General features: G+C 39.1%; 1 protein-coding gene and 1 non-coding gene across 7 annotated transcripts in view; both read left to right on the top strand.

Moving 5' to 3' along the window:
- The first annotated feature begins 547 nt into the window (after positions 1-547).
- On the top strand, positions 548-681 carry LOC138379335 (small nucleolar RNA SNORA64/SNORA10 family). The gene has a single exon (XR_011232102.1). It is a non-coding gene; the product is annotated as a small nucleolar RNA SNORA64/SNORA10 family (small nucleolar RNA).
- An 11,872-nt stretch (positions 682-12,553) lies between these two features.
- The window catches only part of PLS3 (plastin 3), a 75,045-nt gene continuing 65,143 nt past the window's right edge, over positions 12,554-22,455 (top strand). For 4 of the 6 annotated variants that reach the window (XM_069464003.1, XM_069463999.1, XM_069463996.1 and 1 more), the window contains exon 1: positions 12,554-12,652. The gene's annotated coding sequence lies outside the window, so the exon portion shown is untranslated. Of the gene's footprint in view, positions 12,653-13,267; positions 13,341-22,455 lie in introns of those variants that run through there. The other 2 variants (XM_069464001.1, XM_069464002.1) reach the window with 2 other exon arrangements.

The following is a 22,455-nucleotide window of genomic DNA, read 5'->3' as shown; positions in this document are numbered from 1 at the left end:
TTTAGCAGAGATGAGTTTATCTTATTAAAACCTATCCTTTGGAACTTACCAAAAGAAAACAGAGACTGAGAGCACACATGGAAAGGCAGATATTGTAGGGATCCTGTGAAGTGGGGGGAGGAGGGTTACCCAAATAACATCAGAGAATGGGTGAAAGAGTCCTAAAGGCAGACTTTTGCCTACATTAGTTCAACAGATGTTAGTTAAGGCAGGCACTGTGTCGGTGCTGCAGACACACAGAGAAAGGGCATTTCTTAAAAGATTTCATGGTCAGCGGGAAAGAGAGATATGTGAATTACAAAGTATAGTCAAATCCTACATCTAGTAAAAGCTCTGGCAGACAACTCAGTCTCTTCTTCATCTTTCATCAAACATTTATTTGCTCTATTATAATATATGCCTAGGACTTAGTCAGAAACTACAAAGACCAGTTAAGGTAGGGCCATTGCCTTTAAGGAGCTTATTATAGTCTAGTTGGGGAGATAGACATATCAACAGTGACAACGACAATCCAGTGCTACAAGAGCTAGGTAGAGGACGTTATGAGGCCCTCTCAGCTCTGCATTGTTACACTTGGCTTCACCTGTGTGACTTTCCTAATGCAGAGAGAAAGAAAATATCTCCTCAAGACCTCGGATTGGCCTTATGGTGGCCTCTCTTTCCTTGAGGTGCAAAATAGGTCCCGGGGGAAAAAAAGTTATGAAAATGTAGATATAGAAGCATTAGTTCTGCCTGGAAGGGCTGGAGAAGTCATCTTCAGTGAGATGCCATTTGATGTGGGAATTGAAGCATGGCTAGGGATTTGCTAGATTAAAAAGGAACGTGAAGGCAGGCCTCACAGAGGGATGGAGGGTAAACGGTAAGTGGCAATATTTACAGATACTCTATGCCAGGCACTGTATTAGGTGCTTTATATATGTTATCTGATCATTCAATAACAATTTATTGAGCACATTCTACATATCTAGCATGTGTGTTAAAGTGCTAATTATCTAAATTTTCACATGAGGATACCAAGGAACACAGAGACAAAGTGACTTTTCCAAAGTCACACAGATAGTGAGAGACAGTAACAGATTTAAACCAAGTTCTAACTCTCTCTTAAACATACACATTTTCCATTCCACTCCCCAAAGCTAGATTATATAGGCATACAGGCGTATTTGTGAAATGATGAAATATCTGGTGTCACTAGAATATATAAGAAAACGTGGGAGCTGGGGGAGAGGGGTGAGGAGTGGCAGCAGAAAATCTGTGGAATGTTTCACTAATTTGCATGTTCAGGTTTTCATATCTGATCATTTGCATTTGATTTTAGAAAAGGAGAAATGATCCCTTTTCTGTGCCTTTCCAAAAACATCCTGGAACAAGTACAATAATAACTTTTAAAAGTTTTTAAAAACTTATGACCCCACAATGTAGAGGGGGGGAAAACATGAAGGAATTAGAATTGACTCTCAATGCAACCATTTTTTACTTGCAATTACTTGAAAACATCATGAATCATGAATATTTATCACTTAGCTTTCCGGACAATATACTAGGACCTAACCAACGATAAAAGAACAACTGTCTCAAGCAAACATGGAGAACAGTACCAAATAAAAATGACAGCCTTCACACTGAATCATAGCTATATTGTGTTTAGATCATTTCATGTTTTCTTATTCCAAAAAACATCGCCAAAATCTGCATATACCTTGAAAACTCATTACTTATAAAATTAAATCTCCTTAAATGATCTATCAATGTGTTAATTAGTGTTACAAAATAAAAGGAAGTGTTTTGCAATAAAGATCGAATTGTTGAATAGTGCAAACTAACAGTCATTTCATGGGATTTCTATTAAGCCTTCAGGGCAGTAATCGAAATGACCTATGTTAGTGATCGTAGAAAGAATTGTACCCTGTACTGAGATTTAAGATGTTGGCTTTAAGGTTGTAGATGCTAATGTTTAAGCAAATAGTTTGTTTCCATGGAGTACCAAAGCATGACAATTACTTTAACGGTTTACAATAAGAATAAGTGAAAATATAGAAATTAGCTCTGAACACAGCACATTCATTTTACATAATTTTTAAATAATTGAAAAACCTGAGTATGTATTTCTTGAACTTATATAATACTTCATGCTTTCACACCTGTTGTTATAAATTATATATCAATTTCGCTTTGGGAAATTACATTTGTATTTCTAGTTATTTATAAAATGCTATAAGACATTTGGAAAAATTACAGTACTACTGATAAGCATTTGATTAGCCCGATTTTCTGACCTACACTTTGGAGGCTGAGCTGTTCCAAATTTTCAGAGGATTTTCTTTCCTCCACAAAAAAAATTGGGTTGATATAAATATTAATGAAGATATTGATTCATTTTGAAAGAATATGTATTTAATTCAAAATGAAAAAGAAGGCATAGGAAAGACCTTAATGTACTGAATCATTTCTGGTAAGAAGAATGATATGTATTGCTATTTTAAATACTGCAAGACAAATTTGGAAGAAGAAAGAATCCTAGACAACTGGTTCTCAGCTTGCACATCCACTCTGTGCATCTGGGGAGCTCTAATACGTAATCATATGTTGCTTCCAGCTAGGAGAGGCTGGTATTCATATTTGAATTTAAAGGAAGTACTGCCAACCTTTTGCAATCTGTTACCTGTGTTTCTCTCCTGGGTGGGATTTCTGTTCTGTAAAAGTTGAAATTTACACTAATCCAGAGTGATTAATGCCATTTCAGTGAGCAGTACCTGCTTCAGTCAAGGTAAAAAGGAAATTGGAAAGGATAAATAAGGCTGGAATTTATTTCTTAGACTTAATGAAGAGAAAGGGCATGATTCTCCTTTAACAGAACAGAAAGGATCTTGTATACTCAAAGATAAGGTAAGGAAGAAAGGAGGCTTAAGGAAGCAAAGCAAACGAAGTCTTTCCATTTTGTGGCAAAATGACCTGACAAGGGGCCTCTTTGCAGACACTGAATTGTTCTTAATGATGTGAATAACTTACTCCAGCCTCCCAAGGAATAACACAGGGAATTTCGTGCCTCTTAGAATCAGTCATTAATTAGAGAACAGACCCAAGGAGCATAAATAAAGAATCTTTGCATGGTGTGATCTGTCAGAGGCAGTGTCTCAAAACCAACAAGTCATTTCTCTGCTGAGGTGCTATTCAGGTTTTCCCTGCTTCCTTGTCAAGCCCTCACCTTTGATTAGATCATTAAAGCTTGGATTTTGCATTTCCTTTGGTTGACAGGATTCCTGATCTTGGCCAGTCCAGGCCTTACTCTTGCCCTATAGGTGCAAGACTTTGGAGAACCACTTATACCCTATTTACCTACTGACCTCAGCCGGTACCCTGTTGTTCACTTCACTTCGCCAGGAAACTGACAGCTGGAGGGACTCCACCCTACTACACAGTATGAGTTGTGGCAATGTCCCTGGAATGCATCACTATCTAGCATTTTTGCAAAGCCACACTTAAAATTGAAATATATAAAAAGAAAATTATAATCCTCAAAATGCTACCTGTTAAAGTAACTTTATAAAAGGGCTTTGAAAGAATCAATAGATTAGGGAAAGTCATTTTGCTCCTACAAGGCTTAGTTTTACTAATCGGTAAAGTGAGAGGGATGGTCTATAATGTTTTTTCTAATACAAAAATCCTATGATTTTAATTATCAAATTATTTGGCTTTTTAAATTTGATGCTGCAGGAAACCTTATATTAAATAAAATGAAATGAAATGTCAGCCATATGCTTTGGGTATTTTTCTTATAAACACATTTATTTTAGAATATATTTAATTCACTTAAAACTACGCCTCTACTATGATTTATGTGACCCATAATTTAGAGTTAATCAGGTAGGGCGAGTTGGGCTGCAATAGTGTATTTTCTGGAAATCTGTATAAATTATGCCTCCCTCTTCCAATGCTATCTTCTACTATCTTCTAATAAATAATATCATCACCTGAGTGATTAAGTTTCAACATATGAATTTTGGGGAGGACACAAACATTCAGACTACAGCATGTAATAAACATGGCTGGTTACCTGAGAGATTTACCACCAGTGAGCTAACCAATTTTCATTGGAAGTGAGAAGAAAGATGAAACCATTAGTAGTGTTCCCGTGCTTTATTACTTGAGATAAAAATATAGCAAATGCTTTTTGTAAAATCCTTTGGTTCTAATGATGAGCTGTAGAGTCAGACATGAGATGGAATCATCTCGCACACCCACACACCCCAGTTCTTGCGTTACTAGCCAAATGATCTTAGGTAAAAGTTATGTATTTCTTAAATGTTAGCTTTTTTTATTATACATTTTTTATTTATTTTTTTTAAGATTTTTTTTTATTTCAGCATATTATGGGGGTACAAAAGTTTAGGTTATGTATATTGCCCGTGCTCCCCCACCCCCCCCAAGTCAGAGCTTCAAGCGTGTCCATTCCCCAGACAGTGCAATCTGAAAATGGGGAAAAGAGTGATTAGCATTAAATGAGATCATATAAAGTTCCGAGTACTTTGATGCCTGCCATACAAAAGGAACTCAAGGAGTGTTTGTAGTAGCTGTCATTTTATTCCCTTCTCACCAGCCCCCACCTCACCTGGTGGAATTTTGCAATTGTGATTACATTCAAATTTGAAGCTGAAAAAAAAAGAGTAGATAGCCACCCATTGGTTGCTTTATATTAAAGACTGTGAAGACCTAAGATTATAATAAAGGAAGGTGCTAATTTCTATTTTAATCTGTTTCATATCTTCAGTGAGGAACCAACTCTTAGTTAAATACCTCTTTAAGAACACAGCTCCATCCAGATGCTAAGACCATATTGGGGTAAGCACAGGAATCTAGACTGGGGTTGGCAAACTACAGCCTGTAGGTCCAATTTGTTGTTGCTTGTTCTTGTAAATAAAGTTTTATTGGCACATCATCATGCTCATTTGTTTGTTTATTTTCTATGGTTGCTTCCATACTACAACAGCAGAGTTGAGTAGTTCCAACAAAGACTGTATTGTATGGCCTATATGCCAAAAAAAAATACTATCTGGCCCTTTACAAACACAGTATACTGACTCCTGACTTAGGATATTAATTTAATTTTCACATGATGCCCTTTATAGAAGACTTCCAAATTATTTAAATTGTTTTTTGAGACAAAGTCTCACTCTGTCGCCCTGGGTGGAATATTGTGGCATCATCACAGCTCACTGTATCCTCAAACTCCTGGGCTCAAGGGATCCTCCTGTCTCAGCCTCCCGACAGCTGGGACTACAGGCACACACCACTACGCCTAGCTAATTTTTTCTATTTTTAGTAGAGACGAGGTCTTGTTCTCCTTCAGGCTGGTCTTGAGTTCCTGAGCTCAAGCGATCCTCCCAACTCAGCCTCCCAGAGTGCTAGGATTACTACAGGCGTGAGCCACCATGCTCGGCCATATTTAAACATTTTTTAAAAAGCTTAGTTAAATGTAGTTAGTTACAGGCTTACTCTATTTCATCCACCAAATAGGATTTATCCTATGATAATGGTGCTCAATGTATGAAAGGTAACGCCACCCTGAATGGACAGCTTTACATTCAATTTATACCCTTGTTCAGGTGACACTATGGCATTGCTAAAGAAGCAAACCAGTGAAAGCATTATTGGTTCTGAATTCAAAGAGCTGTTTGTTGATTCAAACTGAAACTTCATATCCTCAAACCTTCTGTGACACTTCCTAAGGAACCTTTTGGTTATTATTAGATCAAATGTCCAATTATCTTTAGAACTGCAAGTAGTTATTCAAACTGTGGCATGATTTAAATAATTAGACCAATTTAGTCACATGGTACTTCAAAAATTTCTAAATGTATTAATATCAAAGAAGAAATACATCACCTTTTGCTATTCAGGTTCTATTTCTGGCTTCTTCGATTTGTTTGAAATGTTTTTTGGTAATGTTTAACTTAAATTTCTTTTATGGTAGATTGAAGTACTTTGTTCTTCTTTCAATGACATGATATGTTGAATCAAACTGAAAATTTGAGCCAGGCATGGTGGTGTGCACCTGTATCCCAGCTACACTGAAGAGTTTGAGAGTATAGTGCACGATGATTGCGCCTGGGAATAGTCATTGCACTCCAGCCTGGGCAACATAGAGAGACCCTGTCTCTTCAAGAAAAAAAAAAAACTAAACTTTAGCCTGCAAAAGCCTTCATACTGGCATACTTGAGTTCGTACATAGAACCATAACCTAACTGAGTAGATAAGCAAACTGAACTCCTAACTCAGGAGTATGTTCTGTAACAATAGCTGAGTCTCAGTCAATCACAGCAGCTATACTTCAAACATTCTCAGGGACCAAGTATTTAAACTTTGTTCAAATAAGGCAAAAGGGAGAGCTATAACCAATCCAGCTGTTTCTGTATCACTCCCCTTCCCTGTATATCACTTTCCTTTTTCCTTCCATAAATCTCCAACCATGTGGCAGCCCCAGAGTCCCTCTGAATCTGTTCTAATTCTGGGGGCTGCCTGATTCTTGAATCACTTTTATCTTTTTTATTGCTCAGTTAAAGGCTGTTAAATATAATTTGTCTAAAGTTTTTCTTTTAAAAGACCTAATTCACATACCATACTGTTCACCCATTTAACCAGACAATTTAATGGTGTTTAGTTTATTCATAAAATTGTGCAACTATCACCACAATCTGTTTTAGAACATTTTCATCACCCCAGTAAGGAACTCCATGCCCATTAGCAGTCCCTCCCTATTTCCCTTCAGCTCTTCCTCCCCTAGCCCAAGGCAACCACTAATCTACTTTCTGTCTCTGGGATTTTACCTTTTTGTACATTTTATATAAATGGAATGATATAATATGTGGTCTTAGTAACTGGTTTCTTTTACTCTGCATAATGTTTTCAAGGTTCATCCATGGTGTAACACTGTCAATCTCTTTTTAAAGTCACGTTTTGCATATTTAGTAGACATAGACCCAAATATTTAACTATGAGCACTCTTAGAAGAATAAATAGGGATAGCATTTTAAAATCTGATTATATATTCTCTCTCTCACACACACACATGCAGGCAGACACTCCTAAATTCAGCAAAATCTGGCCTGACATATTTGGAAATCAATGAAACATAATAGACTGGATATGATTTTTTCTTTCGGAGCCTGGTTAGTGGTGTGGACAATTATGGATAAACCCTTATGAATTTTTTCTTTTTAGAGATGGAGTCTCACTATGCTGCCCCTGCTTGCCTCGAACTCCTGGGCTCAAGGGATCCTCTCACCTCAGTCCTTATGAATTTTGAAATATGCTTTACAATTTATTTTGAAGGGTCATTAGTATATATTTAACAGACATTTCTCACAGGACACCTCTAATATTTGAAATTACATTCTGATGAAAGTTTAGTTTGAATATTTCACCAGAAAGAATGCTTTATAACCCAGACATGAAAAATGATGACATCAAGATGTGTATGTGAGCTACTGCATTCACCTACCTTAACATCCCTGTAAATTACAGGGTTATAGGCATATTCTATGTCCTATAAGAGCAAACTGTGATATGTGTCAACAGTTTTGTAAACCTCATTGGGAGGAGAGGGGATTAAGTTGGCTATATCTAAAGTAACTGTCAAAATTACTGCAAACAAAAGCAAGATCTTTTGTAATTTGCAGTTCAGTTCTTATAAGACAAGATTCACAAGTCTTTTCAACTCTCTAAAATAAGTATAACAAACATATTTTATCTTTGAAACCAGTTAAACCCACGAGATCTCAAGCAACCTTCTTTCCCATTGATGGTATCACTGCACTTTTACAATAGGCAATTCCTCAGCTTTTGTTTTGCAAATGAAGAAGAGGAAGCCCAGAAGGGAAGCCCAAACTCAGAAACTCACCTAAAGGTATCTTTTGCTTTCTTCCCAGGAGTGGAATGTTTTGCATTTCTACTTAGCTGTATCAAGTTTTACCCATTTTTTCAAGCCTAACTCAAGTCCCATTACACAAAAGATACCTTCCCTAACTGCTTCAGCCCCATCATGCCTGTTTTGTTTTGTTTTGTTTTGTTTTAGAGAGACAAGGTCTCCCTCTATTGCTCAAGCTGGAGTGCAGTGGTGGCATCAAAGCCCACTGTAACCTTGAACTCCTGGGCTCAAATGATCCTCCTGCCTCAGGCTCCAGAGAGCTGGGACTCCAGGCACCTGCCACCACACCCAGCTAACTTTTTTATTTCTTGTTATTGTTTTGCTATGTTGCCCAGACTGGTCTTGAACTCCTTCTGGCCTCAAGCAGTCCTCCGCCTTGGCCTCCTAAAGTGCTGAGTTTACAGGCCTGAGCCACCCTGCCTGGCCACATTCCCATTTTTTTTCAGAATTCCCACAGCACTCCTTATGTATTCTACCTTGAATTGTTTTCTTATTATTTCACTTACGTTGATTTTGATCTTGAATTAGCATTAGACTCTTAATTTCTTGCATGTTGGGACCATATTTTTTCTATGTTGCTTATAATACCTAACTCAATGCTAGTACGTAACAGACCCTTTAAAGAATATTGTTGATGAATTATATATTTAACAGGCAGCAAACTCTGGGAAAACACTTTAATTCTATTTCCAGTGATGACAGTGACCTTCATTGGATCTATATAAGGTTAATGCTGATTAAATATGTCCTAATCCTATTAAAGACATTTCAATTGATTTTTTGTCTTTTATTCTTTTTTTTTCAACAAGTGAAAATCTGAAATAACCTTGGACACATCACAGTATTTATTTATGAGAACATACTTGTAAGATAATTGGCCTGCCTTAGCACACATCCAGATTCACAGTAACTTCTGAGGCTTGAAAAATATTGGACAATTGCCCATTCAAGGAATTAACATTCGTGTGCTATACGTGTGTATATTTTGTTGGGAACATGAAAATACTCTTCGCTTAGTAAACAATAAGGATAACTTCAAATATGTATCCTCTGGATCAAAAAATTTTAGGAATTGTCCAAGTCTACCTAAATTTCCTCCATTCCTGATATTTTAAGGATAAATCTTTCAAGTCATACTTAATTTTAATAAAAATTTCATGTCACAACATTTTACTTTTAAGAGATGAGGTCTCACTCTGTCACCCAGGCTGGAGTGCAGTGGCATGATCATAGCTCACTGCAGCCTCGAACTCCTGGGCTCAAGCAATTCTCCTACTTCAGCCTCTTGAGTAGCTGGGACTACAGGCACGTGCCACCACACCTAGCTAATTTTTCTTATTTTTTTTAGACATGAAATCTCTCGCTTTGTTACCCTGGCTGGTCTCAAACTCCTGGCCTCAAGCAATCCCCTTGCCTTGAGCCACCGTGCCCAGCTACATGTTTAATACTAAGAGGAACAGAGGATCAATCCAGGAACCTAAAGTAGCACAACATGGATTGGAATTATCATATAAACCATAAGATGAAAGAAAAATAGATGAATTCCTTGGAAACAAACTGATAAAATAAGCAATTAATTAAAATAGCTTAGCACACAATTGTACATTTAGACACGGAGAAAACAATTAGATGAGTTAGAAAAATGATTTAGTATTAAATTGATCAACATTCTCTAGGTTATTCCTTCTATTATATAAGGTTGTGTAGCAAAAATCGCACTTTACTAGACTATAAAAAGGAGGCTTTTAAAAATGGATAAAAAGGAAACTGACAACTTATTCCAGAAAAATTTCAGGGGGAAATTGAGACTATATATACATAAGAAATTGTGCACTGAACTAGGGAGGGTGTTCAGCAGAACGACAGGAAAAAGAGCAAGCAAGGAAAAGGAGCAATGCGCATATTCAAAGGAGGAAGAAAGGCAGGTTGGACAGAGATAAAACCTAAGGGGGAAATTCGAGCCTGCCTATGACATCAAAAGAGGACAGGAAGAAGAAATGGCTTTCAGATTTTTGTGATATTGACTTTAAGTTATTTTATTACAAAGCCGTGTGGGATTGAAAATTGGAAATGGAAGGAAAAGACAAAAACTCTTAGGTTATTGATTCACAGAGACCTATATATAGCTTTTTGTTGCTGCTGTTGTTTTACAAGAATAGACTCATAAAATAACCATTAGTTCAACAAACATTTACTGAACTCCTCTGTGCACTACGCAAAGCACTGCTGAGATGAATTAGAGCCTATAACCTGCCTGTAAGCAGCTGGAGGGGACTCTGATATTCAGTGCAGGCTTTTTGATACAGATAAGAAAACTATCAATTTTGGGTTACTCTGTGAATGATCCTATAGGAGTTAAATTGATGTTGTGAAAGATCATAAAGAAAGGCTATTTAAATTGAGCTTTGAATCTGAGGCTCCTTGCTTAGAGCAAAATGCTAAACTTTGAAAAGGTCTTTTAGATTCTGGGCAACACAAAGGTAGCTTAGTTACATCAAACTGGCTATTTTAATAGTCCTCATTAAAATGGAGTTGTACCTGGATTATATCCTTGAACTTGTTAAACAGGAATCTCAACTAGCATCCAAATAGGTGCCTCTGTGTTTAATGCATGTTTTATCTGTTGGAAAGTTACTTTGAGGCAATGAGAAGTAGTGCCATTACCTGGGCACTCTGCAGCTTTGAGACTATGGACTACTGCACTTCCATTAAAATGACATTTCTTGACTGAATTTTGGCATCCTCAGTGCTAGTGGTCAACGAAGACTTTTATGAAAGTGAAGTTTCTATTGCAAGCTTTTTTGAATAAGAAACAGGAAAACATAAATAGCATATGCATAAGATTCTTAATATTTTGACTTGTTTTAAATCCTAGAACTTGAAAAATAAACTAAAATGGAATACCAAGTAATTGACACAAATAGATCCATTCTGAAAAATTTAGCTTGCAGAGTCCCTTAATGCTATTGCTTAGTCTGTAATTTAAGTTTAAAAGCAAGTGGAAGCTCTTCAATGGTGACTGAACAGACACCATAAAGGCAGAAAACTGGTCACCTATTTAGTGTATCTAGAAATTTTGTGCAAAGAATTCCAGAAGTCACACCAAACCTTGAGCCAATTATTGAATGCCAGAAATCTCACTGGGGAGCCTACCGTAAATATGTGTGGCAATGCGCTGCATGTTCAATCCATCACCAACATGTTGCAGTAGGTATTTTTGTGCTGACCCAAACTTGACCCAGTAGAAAATCTTCCATAACAGAAATTTAATGTTTCTAAAAGCACGATTGCCCTCTCATTTCTTTTTCACCTTCCTATGCCTTTCATAAGTTCTTTCGGTTGGTTAATCATTAATTAATATTTAACAAGGCTTTTTCCTAGTGCCAAGTCCTCTGCTAGTCTAGCCTTTAGGCAGTATATGAACTCCCCCACTCCTTCCCATTTAAGAAGCCCTGGCACTCACTATGGGTTAATTTCTCTAAGGGAATTCATAATAACAGATGAAATGGAGGTTCCTTTACAAGAACATTCAATTTTTAAACCCTCTCTTAGCATTTTTCCTGGTGGACGTAAAATGCAATTTAATTGAACCAATTTCAAATTTCGACAGAACTTCCCAAGTACACATTCCCTGAACAAAATGAGTAGGACTGGAACAGGAAAGGGCTTAGACTGTTTCTTCTACAGCTGTCCCACAAGCCAATCTCTTGACCTGACCCTGGAGAATCCCTCAAACTCTGGCCCTTGGAGTTGATTTTGGACCTAGGATGAGCCATAGGATTGGAATGCAGATAAGGAAGGAGGGGAAACCTCCTTGTGTATTAATGAAAGAGGTCAGCTATACTTGGAGCCAATCTCGTGGGCAGAGGAGAAGAAATGGTACCCTGAGAAGCAAGAGCACGTCTCCAAGTTTTCTCTCGTGAAAGGAGACTGATGAGAATTGACACTCATTTCCAGTCAAAAGAGTGAACCAAGGTACTTCCACCACGGCCTCTCACCTTCACCTCTCACCCCCCTCCGAACGAACATATCAGACGGGTGATTTGGGGCAACAACTTACTTGGCATGAGGCCAAAGGCTTGAGGGCCCTGCCCTGCCCATATTCTGCTCCCTTGACTTATTAAGCAAAGGGAAGATCCCTGAAGTTTCTCTCTGCGTCGTTTGGCACCTGGGCTGATCCGAGCAGATGAAACTAGGAATGTCCCCCCCCCCCGACATCCTGTGATTCTCTTCACGATTCCTGGAGAATTGTATACCCCCCCATAAACTTAAATAGGTCTTGTTCCAACTCTCGTGCCAGACATTCCCATCTTTTCATTTATTCCACAAGATTTTTTGAATATGTTCTCTGAGCCAGGCACTGTGGGCTTCTATAACCTCGTCTTAGCCCAGAGAGAAAGGGGAGAATCGGGCGCTGGGGGACCGGTCTCCGCTCCCTGCCCCAGAGTTAAGACTCTCCATCCCTCCTCGGTGCCCATCCGCGTGCCTATTCTCCCAGATCCCCACCCAGTTGACGTGACAGGCCCGTGGCCCAATCCCCTTCCTGGTTCCCAGGCCGACTGCTAGCACCACCCGAGCCAATGGCGGCGGCCGAGGGGCGGGGGGGCCTGGCAGGAGGGGAGGGAGCGCTGGCTTTAGAACCACAGCCGCAAAGATTCCGAGGGCAGAAGTTGTCTGAGTGCGTCGGTCGGAGGTTGTCGGGCCAGCTCCGGGACTCTGCGACTTTACGTAAGTAAAGGCTCGGGCGGGCACCAGGGGAGCGCGTTGCCTGGGCGTGGGCAGGAGTGGGTCCTGTGGAGAGCATCTCCGGGAACCTCAGCAGGGACGTGCCTCGCACCGGGGGTTTGGCGGGGAGGGCACAGAGGGAGGTCGGAGAAATTTCAGTCGGAGCCCTCGGACGCCCAGGCGATGATTCCCAACAGAAATGGGTGGGAGTGACAGAGGGTTCCCCACCAGCACCCGCTGCAAACACGCTTTCTGCTCTTCACTATATTAAATGGTGCTTTCTCACAAGTTGCTCCTAACTTGTTGCCAACCTTGGGCTGGAGTCCTTGACGCCAACCCTTGCCCTGATCCCCTTTTGCGGCTGCCGCCCCAAAGTGGAAACAGAGCGCCTAACTTCCCTCTGTCGTCTTTCTCCAGCTACTGCCAACACCCTCCCCCCACCCCGCCCCACTCCCGCCCGGACTCAGGAAATCCCGGAGCCAGCAGCCTGCTACTCCTCCAGCCCCCACACGCCCGCCTAGGGTGACCCGACGGGCTTTAGCCGACCCTGGGACTCTGGAGCGGGGCGGGGGAGGGCGGGTGGGGTGGCCGTGGCCCAGGAGAGGAGCGAGGCTCGGGTTGCCTGCCTTCTGCCTGCTTCCCTCCCTTGCCCTTAGCGAGAGCGTCACGACTGCACCGCGTCTCCCCATGAGTAAGCACTTTTTTTCTTTCAGTAGCAGAACATCTCCAGGCCAGTAGGGCAGTACCTTTCCGTCCTCCTCTCCCTGGACCCCGCGCCGCCTGTCTGCTCCCTGCTCAGCTCCTTCGGCTCTGCAGCCCCGAGCGCGCGGTCGGGCAGCAACAGCCCGGGACCTCTCGGGGCTCCCAGAGAGGCAGAGCCGAGGGGGCGGTGGGAGGAGGGTAATGTCCCCCCACGTCCCCCGCACAGCTGCACTTGCCTGTGTTTACTTTTCTTCACCCGCAGTACTTAAGCGCTCTAATGAGAGGCCCGGGGACGCAGACCACCCCCGCCCTGGCTTCTCGCCAGTCCCAAAGTTACTGCCGCCGCCGCCGCCGCCGCCGCCGCCACTGCTGCTCTAGCGTGCTGGCGGTTCTGACCGCCGGGCTCCGGGGCGTGAGATGATCCTAGCCCAGAGGTGGAGTGGGGTTAATGGCATCTGACACTTGCAGTACACGCTGCTCCTTGCTTCTCACCTGATCGGCACAACGTGGTGCAGAAGGTCGAGCTTGGAACTAAGCGGGTTGGAGAGCATCAGACAGACGGGATGCTGGGGGTGCCCAGTCTGTTACCAGAGATGGGGAGGAGGGAAGGGAGCCTGGCTGGTCACAGTAGAAAACTTAGGTGGAATTAAAAACTACTGAGGAGTAAACACTTGCTCCACTTTACTGGCTGTAACAATGGATTTGGGAGCCTAAGCTTGATCCTGGAGATGCAGTTTACAGTGAATTCCAACTAAGTGGCCGCAGCCTCACACATGCCGATTGGCATCACGTGCCCGAGTCTCTGATGCCCCTAGGGTGATGGTCACATGACATCTTTTGACTTTAAAACTGGAATGTAATGGCCGAGGCCCATATCCCAAAAATTACCTCGACAAAAAAAAGGGCGTGGGGGGTAGGGGGCTAGGAGGAGAGTGTGGAATTCTCAAGGAATTCTACTTGGATTTGGAGGAGGGGAACAGAAAGGGAGTTTGGTGCTCGGATTTTATCCAAAATAAAAACTGGAGCTGTTTTGAAATAAAGGCTTGAAATATATGTGTGCTGGGGTATATATCTCCCCTGCACTTCTTCAATCTGGTTATGGCTTTTCTAAATTTTAAAAACATCTTACTAATTGTTTTCTAGGAAAGTCATCCTTTTACTCATGCCCCATTTTATCCCTAAATGCTAGATTTGAAGCCATATCCCATAAAATAGTGTTTTAGAAATAAGGTTCTGTCGTGTTCCTTGTTCTGGCCTATATTTTAATTGAACCATTCTCTATATTAGGCATCTGCTTAAAGGTAGTGGATAATCTCAGCTAAAATTAACCATCAGTTATTTGTGGTTTGGAGTTAATTGGATCAGAAATCATGCACAAAAACAGTAGAGACTAAATTTGATAAATCGAGTTGGTTCGGTTTTTGCCTGCCGATGGTTTTGTAAAATAATGAGAGGACACTGAAACAACTTTCCCATATTGACTTATACCCGCCCATGTGGCCCAAGTTAAGGTTGCTGCTGGGAAAACGTGGCAATTTTGCTGTTCAGATTATATATTGCAGAGTATAGAAACAGGCAGAGAAATCTCTGAGGTCAGGAGTTTAGAAGCTTTACTTATTTGCAAAAATGGATCCGGATGATACATATTTAGCCTTGAAAACAACTAGGGCCGAAGCTATAAAAATGAAACTGGGAATATTTAAGAGATTTTTGTCTTTGTGTTCTTTAGCCAAAAACTCCTTTGTCTACTGCAGCAACCTCTGAATGACTCAAGCAACCATTTTCTTGCTGTGCATCCTTCACTGAGCCTGAAAACTAGAACTACCTTAAAGCACATAGTTCTAACCCCAAGCTAGCCTTGTGGCACAAATTAGCTGGAAATAGATTTAAGCTGCACCTGAGCTATTTGCCTTAACTACACTGGTAGATAGACCCCCCTAGTGGAAGTGAGGTGATAATATAATTTTAGATTAAACTAATAAACGTTTAACCTCAAAAAAAGGGGGTTACTACCATCCAACCAGGTTAAAGTGGTAGGGAGATAAAATCACGTCAAAACAGAATCATCACTAGGCTCTAATCCACAGCATTTCATTGTCTTAGGGATGCCCACTCATTTAAAACCATCCTCAATGTTGCAGACTTCATTTTTTGGTGCTATGATTTCATAAACCCAAATTTTTATTAAAATTAGGGAGTTAGGAGTCTAATGCTTAATTTTTACTGTTAGATCTAGCCATTAGATCTAGCCAGATAGCAGTCCCTGTCTTTACCTAGGGTAGGGAGCTAAATTAAGCTCTGACTTGACTTAATACAATCAACATTGAAATCCAAAGTCTCTAGTCTGAAGCTATGATTTAAATTCAGTCACTCAAAATGACTAGGTGTATGGCACTTTTGGGTAGAAGAATTAATTATAACTAGGGGGTAGTACTTTGGGTGAGATTAAGTCTCTTCTACAAATGGTTACACGCACATATTAGACTTTGACTGTGACTGTTTATACTGGCAGAATGTCAGTATCCAGAGCACTATCAGAAACCCAATGAAATTTTCCTCCTAGGCAAACAGAATGACTTAGTGAAAAGAAAAGGACAGCTCGGCCATGGTGCTTGAACACTAAAGTGATTCTTTTTGGTGAAACTGACAGGGAAAAGGAAGAAAGTCCCCTTGTCATTATTTCATATTCTGTTTTAGGGATTATTTCTACTTGGCTTTCCATGAAATTTACTGGCAGTATTCTTAGCGCATATGATAAGTTCATGAATTTGCTATAATCTAGGCGCAATGTATATGCCAAACTTTGTTGTTTTTGCTGTTTGGTACAGATTCCAGTGGTAGCTGATATAAAATGAAATTTGAAAACAAATGTTTAGCAACTCATGACAACACGTGTATCTGTTTTTAAGAATCATGTCATACTAGCTCATATGACAAATTTTTCTTTTGGTGCAGAGTGATCCAGAGGGGAAAAAATTTGATCTGTGAAGATAATAAAACTCAGTTTAGAAGAAAACAACTGGGTCATGTTTTGAGTCTGTATTATTGAAGAGAGTGATGTACCATATAATGTATATTCAATGTGTTGGAGGTTTCAGCAGCTTTCTGGCTACATTACAATGTTGGAAGCTCTTTTATATACCAGTGGTCATTACTTCCTGGTTTTAGTTATGAGAGAGCTTTGGTTAAAGTTATGGAAATGGTCTAATCATGAAATATCAGTCTTAGGAGGTCTGATCATACTTGGGCCAATTTATTTTAGTTATGGAGGTACACAGTTTCAAAAGATTCCCAATAAATTGAATTTTGAATTTTGCCTTATTCTTAGCACTTGAAAGACAAATATTAATGAGTATAAACTGTATTAGGATTGAAGAAGCATTACTGATATATGAAAATGAGAATACTAAGGGGGAAGTTATGTTGAACTTGGCCTCAAGGGAACTAGATTCTGGACATGGCGCTGCCTCTGACTCATAGTTTGACCTTGAGAAAGTCACTTAAAATTATTATATTGATAACTAACACTGAGCACCTACATGTGCCAGGTACCATACATTTTCTTGTTTGTAAAATGAGGGGATGGCTCAAGGTTTTGTATTTAGTTTTTTCAAATACTTATAATCTGGTTCATTTGAGTTATATTTATTAGTTGATTTTCCAAATTTTGATGCAACTGTATTTGAACCAAGCTAAATATCTTGTTGGCAGATGGTGATTATTCAGGAAAATGATCATCAGTGGCTTATTCCAAATATTAAGCCGGGCACCATGGCTCATGCCTGTAATCCTCATGCTTTGGGAGGCCTAGGTAGGAGGATGGCTTGAGGCCAGGAGTTCTAGACCAGCCTGGGCACCGTAGTGAGACCCCATCTCTACAAAAAAAATTAAAAATTAGCCAGGTATCATGGAACGAGCCTATAATCCTAGCCATCCAGGAGGCTGAGGCGGGAGGATTGCTTGAATTCAGGAGTTTCAGGCTACAGTGAGCTATGATGGTGCCACTGCACTCCACCCTGGGCTATAGAGCAAGACCCTGTCTAAAAATAAATAAATAAAAATATAGAGGTAACATTTATATAATGCCTTAACAAGGATTTTTGGTACATTAACCCTACTGATTTTATAATAGGAGAAAGCTTAAGTTTTCTTAAAAATTTATAAATATGTTTCATGATAAGGAGATAGTGTTGTTTATTGAAAGAACATTGTGCATGGAACCAGGGTCTTTTAGTCTTTGGCAGTCTAGACAGATAGACCATCTGAAGTTAAATCATGGAAGTTCTCTGTGGTCATATCTGGATTTCGCTTTATTTTTCAGCCATCTGTTTTCAATCTAGGTATTTCACAGGCATGGTGAAAGGATAAGTGAGCTATATGAAGCCTTGGCTCTTCAGCAGACAGGTGCTATTATAAATTCCAAGTACTGTAGTAGTATATCATAGAAACACCAAGGCTTTAACGAAAGTTTACAGACATGGCAGAGTTCTCATCACTTAAGCCCTGCCACATTTTTACTTATCTGTAAATGTTCTCCAGCCATCCAGTGTCTACAAGCAAAGGGAAAATAAAGCTAGACATAATATAATCAAAAATAAGAGAATTGGTTGATAACAAGAGAACAAAAACCTACATGTAGAACTTATGTTCCCACAAATATCGTGTAAAGTAGCCAGTTAGAGCCATTAATTTGGTGGTGTTTTTAACTAACTACTGAGCAGCATTTTGGTCTTCCTTGGTAATCCTTACAGAGTGCATTGGCTCAGATACCTCATTCTTAGTTTTGTGATTACCTGTAATGGGAGATTTTGTGTAAAACAGCTTACAAAAAATCAAGTGTTTTTCCTCATAATTGCAGTCTAAAGGAAGACAATATGCAGGCATGGAAAAGTGCATAATAGAAGAGATAATCCGTATATTTAAGGGATATGCCATTAATAACAATGCGAGACGTTAATGCAGATCTTCATTTGAAAAATACATGTGTTGGGCTAGATAAATTCTGAGGTAGTTTTCAACCCCCACCCTCAAAACTATTGGAATTTTCAGTATTTATTCTCATCTTGCCAGTTACGTGATGGTTCTATAACTATCTTTCTTTGAGTTATCATGCTTTTATCATTTATTTTGTTAAAGTTATATTTGATAACATTTGTTTAAATATCATTTATCAAGTGATAGTACTTAATTAAAATGGAATAACTAGAAAGCCCCGAGTTTAATGGCTTTTGAAAATAACCTGGTGTAATATGACTAGTTCTGAAGGCGAGTTCTTTTTGCCACTAGAAATTATTTTCATTTGTAAAGTCGGATCACTTATTTCTACTATCTCTGGTTTAAAAGATTGAATAGCAAAACATTTTTTGTAATGTTGTAACCCATTCACTGAAATTACAATTCTGATTCCCTTAAGCTGTGATATATACATACACACACGTGTATGCACCACACACACAAATATACATACATATATGTGTATATGGATATTACATAAAGTTTTATATGATATATAAATATCAAGTTTTTATTTCTATAAAATAGGATTTGTTAGGGCCGTATAATAGCTTTGAATATTCATATTATTGTGTTCTACAGTATAGGCTCTAATTACATAGTGTGGCACTCAGATTGACATCTGCTATTGACACTGAATAATACACTGTCTTTCGTGGGTGAGTGTAATTTTAAGCTTTTACCCTATATTAAATTGCTTGCATATTCCCATTTTCGCCATTTCTTATTATTCTTTTTGAATATTTGGGGGTTTGTGTTTCAGGTCAGGGATAATTACCATTATAGACTACACAGTGTTTGCTCAGAGGTAAAAATGATATGAAATTGTTCCTAGGACACATCCTATTGCTATAATGTTCAATATGTATGCATTAGTTAATCTGGGAAAGTGTCTTCTCTTCAGTAGTACATATTTAAGATGTTTTTAATCACTTTGCTTTGGATTAGAAAAATACAAGGTCACTATAAAAATTAGAGGAAAACAAAAGGGCTTATAAAGAAGAAAATAAAAATTACTCATAACTGTATCACCTGCTCATATTTTCAACTGTTTATTTCATATATAGGAGGAGAGACATTCTTAAAAATTAGAATCATACTGTATATACAGTTTATATCCTGTTCTTTTATTACATTATGAACATGTTTCCAAGTAGTTTTTGCAAATGTTTAAAATTACTGTACAATATTCTATATGTTATATAATGGGTATTTCATAACTTATTTCATTAATTCCAGGTTTTTGGACATTTGTTTCCAGATCTTAGAGATAATGCTTTAGTGAACATTCTTGCTCAAATATCATTTTACAGCTCTATGATTATTAACTAGAAGAGAAATTGCTAAGACTTTTAAAAGATGAATTTCTTTGACAGTCTGAAATTTAAACATTGGTTTAAACAAAAAGACAGCATTGATTTCAAACAGTGGCACTCAAAAAAAAAGAGGCCATTCTTTATATAGTGTATTGTATCATATGTAACTCTAAACTGAAACAGTTTTAGGTAAAGTATATGTCTTAGAAATATTTTGGTTTCCTCTGCTCTAGTTAACAGGTGCAAAGCAGGATGAAGTAGGATCCTGTGGGGTGTACAATCATAGGAAGTTCTACTTTTTGAAACGGAACTGTTAATGGGGGAAGGAGAGACAGGTTTTTTTTTTTAAGTAGCCTTTATATTTCAGATTGCTATAAAACTCAGTTCAAGTATGCAAAGCTTATTTGTGGTCATGAACATTCAGTATCCTAAAGACATTTTTGATTCTGGAGTTGGTTTTTTGATAGGCTGTTTTATCTCAGGTTATTGGTCTCTTAAAGTACTTGATCACTTAATAAACTATAATTAAACTCAAAGTTTTATATTTCATTCAGATTCTTTTTTTTTTTTTTTTTTTTTTGAGACAGAGTCTCACTCTGTTGCCCGGGCTAGAGTGCCGTGGCATCAGCCTAGCTCACAGCAACCTCAAACTCCTGGGCTTAAGCGATCTTCCTGCCTCAGCCTCCCGAGTAGCTGGGACTACAGGCATGCGCCACCATGCCCAGCTAATTTTTTCTATATTTTTTAGTTGTCCAGCTAATTTCTTTCTATTTTTAGTAGAGATGGGGTCTCGCTCTTGCTCAGGCTGGTCTCGAACTCCTGACCTCAAGCGATCCTCCTGCCTCGGCCTCCCAGAGTGCTAGGATTATAGGCGTGAGCCACCGCGCCCGGCCCAGATTCTTAAATAATAATACAAACACTTGACTTCACAAATATTTTGTATATTTGAATAGCTCATTATACACTGACTCTCCTTCCTGAAACTTAACCCAGGTGGCTTCATAGACCCTTCCCTGGTGTTTTTCTCCTTCCCCCAGTTCACCAGCCTCACTAAGGACCTTATTGGTCTGGGCATTCCATGAGGACCCAGAAGAGTTGTGGAAGGTTTGTCTGACACAGCAACACATACTCACCTCTGTTTCTTTCTTTTCGGGGATCGTGTACATGCTGTTGCATAGTCAGAATGGATTTAGCATAAAATATGGGTTCCGATGGCTTTGCCATTTTTTTTTTTTTTTTTTGAGACAGGAGTGCAGTGGTGCAATCATAGCTCACTGCAGCCTCGAAATTCTGGGCTCAAGTGATCCTCCTGCCTCAGCCTCCTGAGTTGCTGGAACTCGGTGCTGGGACTACAGGTGCATGCCACAATGCCTAGATAATTATTCTCATTTTTTATAGAGACAGGGTCTTGCTGTGTTGCCCAGGCTGGCCTGAAACTCCTGAGCTCAAGCTATCCTCCCACCTTGGCCTCCCAAAGTGCTGGGGTTACAGGCACGAGCCACTGCACCCGCTGGCTTTGCCATTTGTAACTCTATGGCATTTCTTAACTCCTCTAAAGCTCAATTTCCCCATATATAAAATGAGGACGATACTACTTGCTTTTCATGTTTTTCTTAGCATTAAATAGGAACATTAATAAAGCAACTAGCATATAATAGGTGCTCAATAAATATTCCCATTTACAGGTCAGTTAATGTTGCCTTAGATGATTTTTGTCAAGTATCTATATCAACCTCTTCATTTTCCTCTAATGTGAACACTTTATCCTTAAATGTCACCAGTTAAGATAAATAAAATAGTTTATTTTTTGTTTTACTTAATGGCATTGGGAAAATATTGCTTTCTATTGCTTTTCATTGTGAATGTGAAGGACTTTAGCAATTTTCCAGGTTGCAGAAGTTTCTTTGCTTAGCTCAGAGTCCTATTAATAATTTAATTTATCCCTTTGTGAGGATATGCCAACCAACAGTCTAAAGAACTTGCCTTCAAAGGAAAATTGGGAACACAACTCAATAAATTATAGACACTGTTATAAACTCATCGCCACTAACAAATATAGATTAGATCAGGATGAAAGGTAATAGATAATGTTGATGCCTGACTTGCTGGGAGGGGAAAAGAAGCTTCAGGTTCTTCAGTGTTTCTACAGTAGTAGAAATTGTAAAAATGTGAATGTTAGAAAGTTTACCTTTGGAAAAAAATAGGAGCAAAGAGAAAATAAATTAGTCAAAACTTAGAATGTTGGGGAGGCAGAGAGTTATAAATTAAATCGGTAGCTTTCCAGGATGACATGTAGCCTTTAAAAATGGGTGAAACCAAAACATATTAATCTTAAATTTATGGTGCCCATTATTTCCCCTAGTGGAAGTTTTCAAAAGCAAAAACCAGGAAATGATGAAGGATATTGACACATTCGACAAATATTTTGAGCAGTTTGTGGGTCTCCAGTTTAAAGCTACAATTGAATCATTTTTGCAAGTGGTTATGAATAATAAAGCATTTTTATTTCATCCTATGTTGATTAAAAAACAAATAGAGCCAAATTATCATTAAGTGTAGATAACAAAAAAGCAATATTGATAGGTTTACATGATTAAAAATATAAGCCAACCCATGCATTTGTTACCTTATCCTGAGTCAAACTGTTCCTGCTTTATTTGGCCCTCAGGAAAAAAAGCAAACTAGAATATATTTGTAGGTGCTAGCAGAGGAGGAAAAACTTTCCCTAACCAGAGATTTGTGTAAGGATGAAGGGAAGGTGGATATGTCAAGTAC

Source organism: Eulemur rufifrons, chromosome 30 (genome assembly GCF_041146395.1).
Source record: "Eulemur rufifrons isolate Redbay chromosome 30, OSU_ERuf_1, whole genome shotgun sequence".
Taxonomy (NCBI): Eukaryota; Metazoa; Chordata; class Mammalia; order Primates; family Lemuridae; genus Eulemur; species Eulemur rufifrons.
Note: the sequence above shows the minus strand (reverse complement) of the source record. Positions and strands in the feature narration are given on the sequence as shown.